Genomic DNA, 11,595 nt, shown 5'->3' on the forward strand with positions numbered 1-11,595 from the left:
TTCTCCTAGGGGTGCACATGGGCAGGGCTGGGCAGGGCAAGACCCCTGCCCGATGCCCAGCCCAAAGTATGAGCGGGCTGCATTTTGCAGCCCGATGCCCGGCCCTGCCCATAGAAGCCCTAACTATTTTGGGCTGGGCATGGGCGGGCTGGGCAGGGCGGGCTTCGCTGCCCAAATGGTGATGACTTGCCGATATCACATGTAAAAAAACTTTCGTCCGTAACTGAAAATTACATTTCATAATTTTATATTTTCACACATTGAAATTATCTAGAAATAATTCAAAACAAGTCTTAGCAATATTCCAAATAAATAGTATTCATAATCCATTTAGAACAAAACAACTCTCAAGATTGTAATTAAATCTTTGAAATTCAAACAGTTCACATCAATCTCTAGAAAGTTGAGAAAAGAATGAAACATCTGAAAAAATTGAAGAGGGGTTGAAGCACATTGAGATATTCCATTGAAGGTCGGGATGGCGATATAATAGAAGCTTGATTATCCATTCAAGTGGCAAAAATTAAATGTTACCTAAAAGATTGCAAAATGATATTAAAACTGAAGCCATGGGCTAACACTAATAATATAGACCATATAAAAATAGAGTGAAAATCATTGTAAAAAAGAAAAATAAAAAATCTTATAATAATTTAATATAACCACTTTTAATATGCAAATACTTATTATGCGATACAATGTAATTAGCAATCCATACAACTAAAAGACTTCTTTCCATCATATGACTTGTTCATAAAAAATTAATACAAAATAACTAAATATAAATTAAATAAAACATAAAACATGTAATTCAGATAATTAAAACCCAATTTTCTTTTCCTACTCTTACTCCAATCTTGTTTTCTATCTTGTATAAATATTTCAAATTGTTGATTTATACAAATATATAATGTATGAACTCCATTTTTTAACAAAGAAAGTTGTTAATGGCATAGAAGGGAAGACTGACTTATAAATAGCCAACATTACAACAGCAACACACAACATGATATACCCAATAAAGCTCACTAAGAACAAGTTAAAAGCAAAATACTATTGCTTCTTTAAAAGAATTAAATCCCCTAAAATGGAAAACTAACAAACATGTGACAATAATAAATTAAATTGCAAAGAGAAGGGAGATAACTTTTTTTTGGATAAAAAAAGTAATATATTAATATTATTTCATAAATTATAAAATATATATATATAACTTGGGCAGGGCCAAATGGGCAGGGCAGCATGTCCTGCCCAGTGCCCAGCCCTGCCCATGAAATGCCCAGCCCAAAGATGCCCATTCTTTTTCGGGCTCTTTTTTTTCGGGCTGGGCAGGGCAATTTTTCTTCGGGCTTGGGTGGGCTTAGCGGGCTTCTGGGCTTCATGCACACCCCTAGCTTCTCCCAAAAGCAGCCCTGCAAATTAGGGTGCTTGTAACAGACATCAAAAGCTCATTCAAGTTCGTGACCTCAGATGAATCTGCGTGTTTTGAGATCTTCTGAATCAATCGTCGAACCTCGTAGTGTCTTATAGACGAAAAACTTGAAACCCTTCTGGCACTAAATATATGAACTACACAGATTTTTCTGATCTCTTTCCAATAATCTCCGTAACAAGAGAAAACCAACTCTATCCCATTGTAAGATAGCTTTTGCTGGCTGAACAAAGAAGGTCTATCAGAGAACTCAACATCGTGGTTCTTTAGTGTTTCTTTGGCCATTTTAGGGGATGAAACAACAAGCACAGTTCTGTGCCCTAGTTTCAAAGAAAATAAGGGTCCATATTTCTTTGAGAGCTTCCATAGGTCAAGATAAAGAGAAGAACTATTGAGTTGATGGAGATTCCCTATTATGGGAAGCCCTTTTGGACCTGGTGGAAGGTTGATAGGATTGTGTTTATGGAAGAAGAATAATAGCAAAAGAGGCAGAAAACTTAGAATGACAACCAGAGAGAGTGATGATAATACCATCTTGGTGGTTCTGCTGATCTCACTTAAGTGTCAAGTAATTTGTGAATTATTCTCTCTCCATACACATACATTTATAGGGTGGTTCACCGATTTTTAATCTAATTAAAATGACTTTTTTTAGGGGTCATTTTTCAATGAGGGGTATGGGGAGTTCTAGATGGTTGAATGTAGGAATATTATAATTTAGGGTTAATATAATTTTTTGTTCCTGAACTTTAGGCCTATTTTGGTTTTAGATCTTCAAATTTAAAACTCATGGTTTTGGTCATTCCTAAAATTTAATTTGTCTTAAAATGTTAGTTCTCAGAGGTGTAACAATGTTAAAATCTATCAAAGTGTTCTAAATTTATAATTTCTGGCAAAACCAAAACTATGATGCAAAAATCTTCCTTGATCAGTTTTTTCTATTATGTATCTAAGAATTGTTCTTCTCGAATTTATATTTGATAAGTTTTCAATGTTTTGTTAAACTACTTTTCTTTGAATCTTTCTCTAATACATGACCGAGAATTGGACTTCTTAAATATGTATTTAAAAGCGTTGCTTTGTTTTTAGTAAACATCATCTTATCAGAAGAACTCACAAATCTTTGAATAGTTTTCTCAAGTATATGTTCAAGAATTGGACTTGTCAAATAAATACTTAAGAATTAGTTTTCTCAAATACATAATCAAGAATTATTCTTTTCGAACACATATTCAAGAAGTTTTCTATGTTTTGCTAAACTACTCTGAATAGTTTTCTCAAATATATATTCGAGAAACTCTTTCTATCAACTAAAAATTCCTTACCAAAACATCAATAAAATATGTTTACAACAACTTTATTGAAAATATGCTCAAGAATTTAAATAGAAACTTTTAGGGATAAAAGAACTTTCTCAGTAATACATTCAAGATAATAACTTTTCCTTAAATGTCTCATCCCATAAAATTTCTTGAATATGTTTTCAAGAAAACTATCTCTCCAAAAACGTCTTGAGTATTCTTTGACCTTTTTGAAGATAAACTTATTTGATTTCATTTTACTTCTCGCTTATAATTGTTAGATAACTATCTCTCACTTCTTTCTTTGAGTATCTTAAGTTCACAAATAATACAAACAAAGACATTTTAAAAGATGCATGATTGAAGGTTAAAAGCTTTAATGAAAAACTAACGTTGAAAAAGCAAAAGGCTTTGACACTATTAAATGCTTACTCAATCTTCACAAGCCCTAATGTCTCCAACTACTTCTACAATTATAACTTTGTCTCAAGTCTAACAAATAGTAAATGAAGCTCAACTATGAATAGACAAAGCATTCAATTGAGCAACAGGAGAAGAGAACAAACAATTACACTCTCAGATCTATGGCTTGTTACTCTGTTTCATTAAACTCATCAATTGTGCTTCAATATTCATTTATTACTCTGTGGGAGAAATAGATTTAAACATTCATTATTCATTTGTGAATAGCTTAAGATTGTGGAAACCTTGAGTGGATTGTAACCTTACGAGAAGTAAGAAGAAGCAATTAAGAGTGATCAACTGTGGTGCCAAGAGCCCGTTGTTAGAATCAATCTCACCCAAGAGGGGGGTGAATTGGGTGAGTTACAAAAATTTAGAATTAAATGCGAGACAGTATTGAAAAACAGAGAGTCAGAGTCAAGAGAAATTTCACCGCAGAGGGAAGACACAAGATTTATACTGGTTCGGTCTTAACCACTTGACCTACGTCCAGTCCCCAGAACACCTCTGAGTATTTCACTATCTTCCAAGATCGACAGGGCTCTTGGTGCCTCGGTACAGTAATTGAATCGCTCAATCACTCCCCCTTACTCCCGTAAGGATACAAGGCCTCTCAAGAGTCCACACTCTTGAGTATCACTCAAGTATTTAATAAAGAGTAGTTATCGGCTCTCTTACAGAGTGAATTTAATGATGAACACTGATGCTCAGTAGTATCGCGGAAAACAGAGTATTGAATGCTAGACTTAATAATCACAGGTGGTAGTTCCGGTATCCCATCTCTTCATTAATGCTTTTTCACGCCTTTTATAGTTGATATCGTTAAGTAGCCGTTAGACGGAAGAACTTCTAGTCGTTGTGACTCCGTTTGTGTGTTTCGCTGGTTTCAACGGTTCCGCCATTAATGCGTCTGAGCTTCTGACACTGTAGGTTGCAGCCTACGTAATCCCGTTGAAGAGCCGTTGTATTCTTTCTCAGTAATCTGCATATTTTAAGCTTTAAACAAGTAAGAGTCTTGCGGTGTAGGCTTTAGTCATGAACCAAGAAGAGAAAACGAATTTATCATTCAATGATTTTGGACGAAGTGATTTGTCTGTAAAAAGAGCAGAAAGACATTCTGGATATGCTTGATCGAAGTGGTGATCGATTACTTGTTGATCGATCAGGTTATCGATAAACAGAATGAAGGCTTTTCGAATTAGTTCAACAATATTATCGATCAAGTGTTAGATCATTGACTTTAAGAATTATCATAGTAAACGGAAATCGTTCCATGATCGAACACTTGTTGATCGAACAGATTATCAATAATTCAAATGTTATTGAAATGAAACTTCAGTCATTGATGATCGAACAACTTATCGATAAATGTATGATGGATAATGTTATCGATAAACCATGAGTATGAATATATTCAGTGAAAGACACAGACTATCTGAAAAGATCGATCAGGTGATCGATCAATGAATATTCGAACAAGTGATCGATTAAAGTGAGAAAAGAAATTTAATCCTGTAAGGTAAAGAACCTGATTATCGATCACGTTTTGTGAAAACATGAGTTTCAGGAAATTGGATGATCGATCATATTATCGAAAAGTCAATGATCGATTAGGTGATCGAAAATGGTTCAACATAAGTTAATGCGAATATAGCAATCCTCAGACTCTTTATCGATCATGTTATGTGAAAAGATATTTATGCAAACAAGTTAAATTATCGATAATGTTATCGATAATTTGGTTGTAGGAAAAACTAAATATGAGTAGATAAAGACATTGATTATCGATCATGTGATCGATAATTTTATGATTGATAAGGTTATCGATCCATCAGTAAAGATGATCACCTGCATTCAGAGAGTTAGAGCATAATGATCGATCATGTGATCGATAAACAAATGATCGAAAATATGATCGATAACTGGTAACAGAATTAATGTGCAGAACAAGTAGATTGTGTTACCTCTTATCGAAGTCGTTATTGATAACTGATTTATCGATCATGTGATCGATAAATACACTTCAGATTTGGTTCTCTTTATCAGTAACTCGATTGTTTATCTGATGTTATCGATCAGGTGATCGATAATTAACCGTAATCTTGTGTGATTTCTATGTTAGCGATAATCGAACATTTTATCAATTAACCACTTATCGAATAGTTCTTCGATCAAGATACTTACTATAAAACTGATTTACACTTGAACAATTATCTATAACCTTAGCGATAAACGATTTATCGATCAACTGATCGATCAACATACTTAACCCAAATTATCTGATTTTGTTATCATCAAAACTATAATCCTAACACCCGTTACAAATCTTAGATTATAGTGAAACACTTAGAGGCTCTGAGGACTGGATACAGATCAAGTAGTTGAGACCACTAGTATAAATTGGTACATGCTTGTTTGATTCCCTTTTTCCTCTTTTGGTGATATTCCTACTACTCAATCTCTTTTCATTTAAGCTTGTTGCATTTCAGTTAGAAATTTTATTACACCTAATTCACCCCCTCTTAGGTGTACTGCCATAGTGACAAAAACAAGTTCTCAAAATGTGGCCCTTTAGCATCCGGTCCCCCCCCCACCATGCAATTTCAGGAGTCATTCATTACACTACACTTTGTTATCTACATAAGATCAAGTTAGTTGTTGATAATACTTTAGCAGATTTTAACACAGTTACATCTTTAAATACTAACGTTTTACGTTTTAAGACAGACTAAATTCTAGAGATTAAAATTACAAGTTTAAAATTTGAGGGACTAAAATCAAAATAGTTTTAAATTTTAAGGATTAAAAATTATATTAGCCTATAATATAGAATTTGTCATATGTCATGAAAAATGACCATTCTTCCAATTCTAAATATAGGAACTAAATGACTAATTTTAAAATATTATGATAATTAGTTAAGATAGTCATTTATTAAAAACTATATATGCTGACATTAAACTACCTTCATTGATGAACCCTTTCTAATATTGATATTTTAGGGGAAAATCACAAATTTGAGATATAAAGTGAATTGGAGTCATTTATTTAAAGCCAAAATAAGCCCTCGACTAGGTAGCAAAGGATGTATACAAATGCTATGGAACACTGATGGTGCCTCTATCACTAGAGCACTTAATTAATTCTAGGATCAACTACAAATGCAATATAATGACAACCTAGGTCATTCTCCCAATGAGCAATTTATGGGTTTTCTTTAGATATAAATTTAAGTGATAAAAAATGCAATAGAATGAACCTAAACTAAAGTGAAAACATTAAATCTAAATACAATAAAAATATTCAATATTCAAATGCCCTAAAATCTATGTGAAGATGAAACTACACTAAACGAATGCAAATGTAATTTTTGGAAGGATTTTTTTAAAAGGAAAATTAAACTGTTGGATCAAGGAAATTAAGTAAATAGTAAGGAAAAAATAATAAAACAAAAATGAGAGGTTCTTTTTAGATTCGGTAAAGAGAACAACTCAGAATTCACATTGAGTTAATTTTCATAGTTCAAATTAATTAATTATACTAAACAAGAGTGATAAAAAAACATGAGAAACCCTAAGGATCAAAACCAATAAAATTATTAGCAAATTGATAACGATATAAAGCCAGTTAATTAAAACCAATAACCATAAGTCAAATTGATTTTGAAAATCATGCTTAGAATTATCTAATTAAATGATCAGACAATTTACCAACTCAATTGAACAAGCAAGAGGAAAAAATCCAAATTTGCAATATAAGCCACAATGATAATTAAATCAATAATAAAAACTTAATTATAAATTTAATTAACAATGCAAGGTTTATAAACATAAAATCCAACAAATATCAAGCACAAATATAATCCAAATATCAATCTAATCCAAGAATAAAAATAGTGACAATTTAAAACTAAATTGTCTCAAAAAAATATAACTCAAAATTATTTAAAAACTAAATAATCCCAACTTTTTGAACTAAAAAGATAAATAGAACAACTCATTTATGGTGTTCAAGTACTAGCCTAAGGCTCTAGCTTCCTTCATGCTTCTCCCAAATTGTTCGCCAAACAAGCTCAAACTCCCATGGATAAGGTGAAATTGATGAAAAAGAGAAGATGGATGATAAGTGAATAAATAGAATGAAAATTAATGAGAGATGAGGGAGTTGGCCACCCTCATCTCTTTTGAGGAAATGTTTCTTTTTATAAGAGTAATAAGAGATTTTTTGGGTATAAGATTTGAGCCTATTCGCAATGAGTTAGCCCATTTAAACTTGGGCATTTAATTGGTTTTTGGAGCTTTAAGAAATTATTCTACACCAATGAATTTTCTATTTTCCTCTTCCTTGCTATACAAGAATTAAATTACATCCATTAATATAGATTATATTCAAATATAATATAATTCATATCAAAATTTAAATATTATATATGCACAAAATTAAGGCAAGGAATTGTAAAACTTTTTAAAAATCAACTTTCCTACATTGAACCAATTTAAACAACCAAACTGTCATAAACCATTCAATTTTATTCCAAAAACTAAAAAGAATATCATTTGAAAACATACCAATCAAATCCAACATTAATAAAATAACAAAAATATTCAATATTAGTTCAACTAAACCTAATCAACAATCAATAGTAAGCCTATTTACTCTAATTCAACTAAACCCTGATCCAACAATCAATACTAAGTTAAACTAAATGGTGATTGCTTGAGCCCACGAAGTTAGTAGCAAGTGGTAACCATAAGCATGTGAGTTGACAATTAAAAAGCGTTGAATTATATTCCTTCTAATTGATTAGTCGTAACATTTGGTCTAGTAATAATTAATTAATTATAGACCCATTAATCAGGGTGGCAGTGTCCCCCCATTTTGTCTTTTTGCGTAATTATTGAACCCCATTAGCCAACCCTAGGGCGACATATCAATTTTTTTCTCAAAATATGTTTAAGCCTCTAAACTTTATGTCATGAATAAATAATCCCTCTAATTTATAGTACAATAATGAACACTCTTAAAATTTCATATTTATGTATTGAGCCAAAGACAAAATATACTTATGTAGATATAAAACTCCTTTATTACTAACTTTGTTTATTGATTACATGCATATAGTTCAAATTTTCGAGGGTTATATATAACATAAGGCTTATTGGGAGGATTATATGCATGTTAACAGTAAGCTGCTTTAGTGGTAGTAGTTTCACCAGGCTTCAATGAGATCCTAAACTCAAATCTGGCGTTAAAATGCGTATGTGGATATATGTCTAAATTGTATTAAACCAACAAAAGAAAAGGAATTACAGGCAAAAAATATTTACAGTATACTACATTCGGTGCTTAAGATAAGACGTAGTAGTTGTCTAATTTAGGAAGATTAAAAAAATTAATTAAATTAATTATTTTTAATAAATAGGTATTGTTTTTCTGAAATACCTTTACTAATCATGTGTATTAATTAAAACTACTATGTGATAAAACTTTTAATACATACAACTATTACAATGACTATTTTGAAAAAAAAATATGAAAGACAAAGTAGATTAGAATTTTATATTTAGGACTAAATGAAAAGTTAATCTAGCTTGTATATTAAGGACTAGAGGTAGTATATAATTGATGGTTAGTAGTTATATTTGTGCGCACTTAAAAATTCATGGGTTTCACTAGTAAGTTTTTAAAAATGAAAAGGGTTATTTGTACGTACGTAGTTTAAATCCTGAAGAATTTTATGTAATTTTTAACATTTTTTTTATACAAAAGCATCTGAAAGTTTAGTTGGGCATAGTATATTTAATTTGTGTTCGAAAAGTCAGCTGGAATTTAAGATAGCTTTTTTTCATAATTTAAACGATTAAACGGGGAAAAAAATCAAATCCAACCAAGTCAAATAAGTAACTTTATCTAAAGTAAAATAAAGACAGACCTGCTGCTTTTAACAAAGAAGGTCTATTGGACACCTCAACGCCATGGTTCTATCAGGAGAGGGTGATGATAATAATACCATTTTGGTATTCCTGGCAATCTCATTTAAGTGTCAAGTAATTTGTATTCGTTCTCCCTCTCATACACATGCATTTTCAGAGTCTTTCACCGATTTTTAATCTAATTACATTGACTTCTTTTTTTCTTTAAAAAAAAAAGGACAAATTTGTTCTTTTTTTAAATAGGAATATATTGGTTAGAGCATCGTATTAAAACCCAACCAAATTTGATAGGTTAGACTAATGAACTAGCCCTAATCGGCCTGGTTAAAAGTTTTCGACAAATTAACCGAGATTAGATTTTATATATCTTTGTTTTCCCTATTATTGAGCTTAAAACGACATCATTTTTAGTTTAAAAAGTATTAGTCCATTATGTTTGTGCTTTGTTAAGTCTTTTTTTAAATTATAGGTGATTTATATATAAATATTTTATTTACACTTGATACATTTTTATTTAAATATTACTCTTTTTATTATTATATATGGATATTTTTGTATATTTTAATCAAATTATATTATTCTAAATGACTGGCTAACCCCGAGTTGATTTGGTTTAATCCATGCTAACCCTTAAACAATTATTTTAATCGGTTCATTAACCATCCAGTTTTCAATACCTTGCCTCTTAGTTCTAGCTGACAGCCTCTTATATATTTTTTATTTTGAAAACTTGTTTCGAAAAACAATTTTATAAAACTATTCTAAAAACATTAAAATAGAAAAAAAAAAAAAAAAAAAAAAAAGAGGCCTAAATTACTTTCTAATTTTTGAAATATAAAAAATAATTAACTAACTTTTTTGCGAAAACATTTTATGACGAGTTTTGGTATAGAAACATAAGCTCTCTTTTTTTTTTTTTTTTTTTGGACCAGCGAAACATAAGCTCTCTTGATTCATTAGAAGAGTCACTAAAGACATGAAAGAATAAAGTAAACTCGGGCTTTGTCGTTTCTAGTAAACTTGATCTTCAAGTTTTTTTTAATCTATCGTAAACTCGAGCTCTCTTTATCAATCATTTTCTCTTAAAAAATTGAAATATGTTTTTTTTTTAAAAAATCATTAATTTTTAGATATTTTATTGTTTTCTATTTTGTTATTTTTCTTATTTTCTGTTTCACTCACGTTTAAGGATGGAAACAGGCCAGGCCTGTTTTGGAGCCTATTGGCCTGAGCCTGGCCTGTGGCCTATTACAGGCTTATTTTTCAGCCTGAGCCTGGCCTGTGTAAAGGCCTGGCCTGGCCTGAAGCCTGTTAAAAGGCCTGTATTTTTAAAAAATTCAAATTATAATAATTATTTTTAAAAAAAAGCTAAGATTAAAAAAAATGTACATAATAATTAAATTTTTAGTCTTGTCTTTTATTTAAATTTTAGTATCATAAGTACTATTTTAAATCTTAATTATAATTTATAAGAATGTTATTGAAAACTAATTGTAATTATATGTTAAAATTTGGAATAAGACTACATTTAAGTACACACAAAAAATTAAAATTAAGACAAATAAATAAAGAGGAAAAAAATAATAGTTTTATAATGAATAAAGAGGATATCATACTTAAATTAACATAATACGTAAGTTAGTTAATTTATCATTCTTGAAACAAAATTTTTCTTTCCCTTTTTTTTTAATATATTTTTAAGATTTAAAAATCACATTATTTATTAATATTATTATTTTAAATTATATTTTTATCTTCACTTGTCATCTAAACTTCAAAATCTAAGAAAAGATTAAACTATTAACTATATATTAAAATTAAAAAATAAATTAAAAAAACACATTAACAATAATAGCATTAATTAATTTTTTATATATTATAATTATAAATTCTTAACAGGCCCAGGCCGGCGTAACAGGCTTAACAGGCTTTTTAAAAAGCCTAAGCCTGGCCTATTTAACTAAACAGGCCTTCAAACAGGCCTGAGCCTGTTATTTTTGGGAAACAGGCCAGGCCAGGTCAGGCCAAATGCAGGCCAGGCCATAGGCCCCTGACAGGCCGCCTAACCTATTTCCACCCCTACTCACGTTCACTCTTATCACTTTATCCCTTGCATTCATCTACGTATATTTCAATCCTCCAATTTTTTTATTAGTCGTTGTTCCACTCTCTACTCTTTCTCTTACTTTTTAGTACTACTTCCGATCCTTAATATAAGATCTTATTTAACTTTTATTTTGGTCCTAAATATAAGACCCTAATCCATTTTGTCTCCTATATTTATGCATTTTTTTCTTCAAGGCAGTCTTTCTGGTAATAGTAATTTTAACCGATACACTTGATTAACAAGAATATTTTAGGAAAAACAACATCTATTTATGACAAATAACTAATTTAACTTCTTTCTTAACCTCCTCAAATTAGTCAACTAGCTCTTATAATTAGGATCGAAGGTAGTAATTCTTCA

The sequence above is a fragment of the Neltuma alba genome, unplaced genomic scaffold (genome assembly GCF_004799145.2).
Source record: "Neltuma alba isolate B1F8T4 unplaced genomic scaffold, ASM479914v2 tig00012157_pilon, whole genome shotgun sequence".
NCBI classification, from domain to species: Eukaryota; Viridiplantae; Streptophyta; class Magnoliopsida; order Fabales; family Fabaceae; genus Neltuma; species Neltuma alba.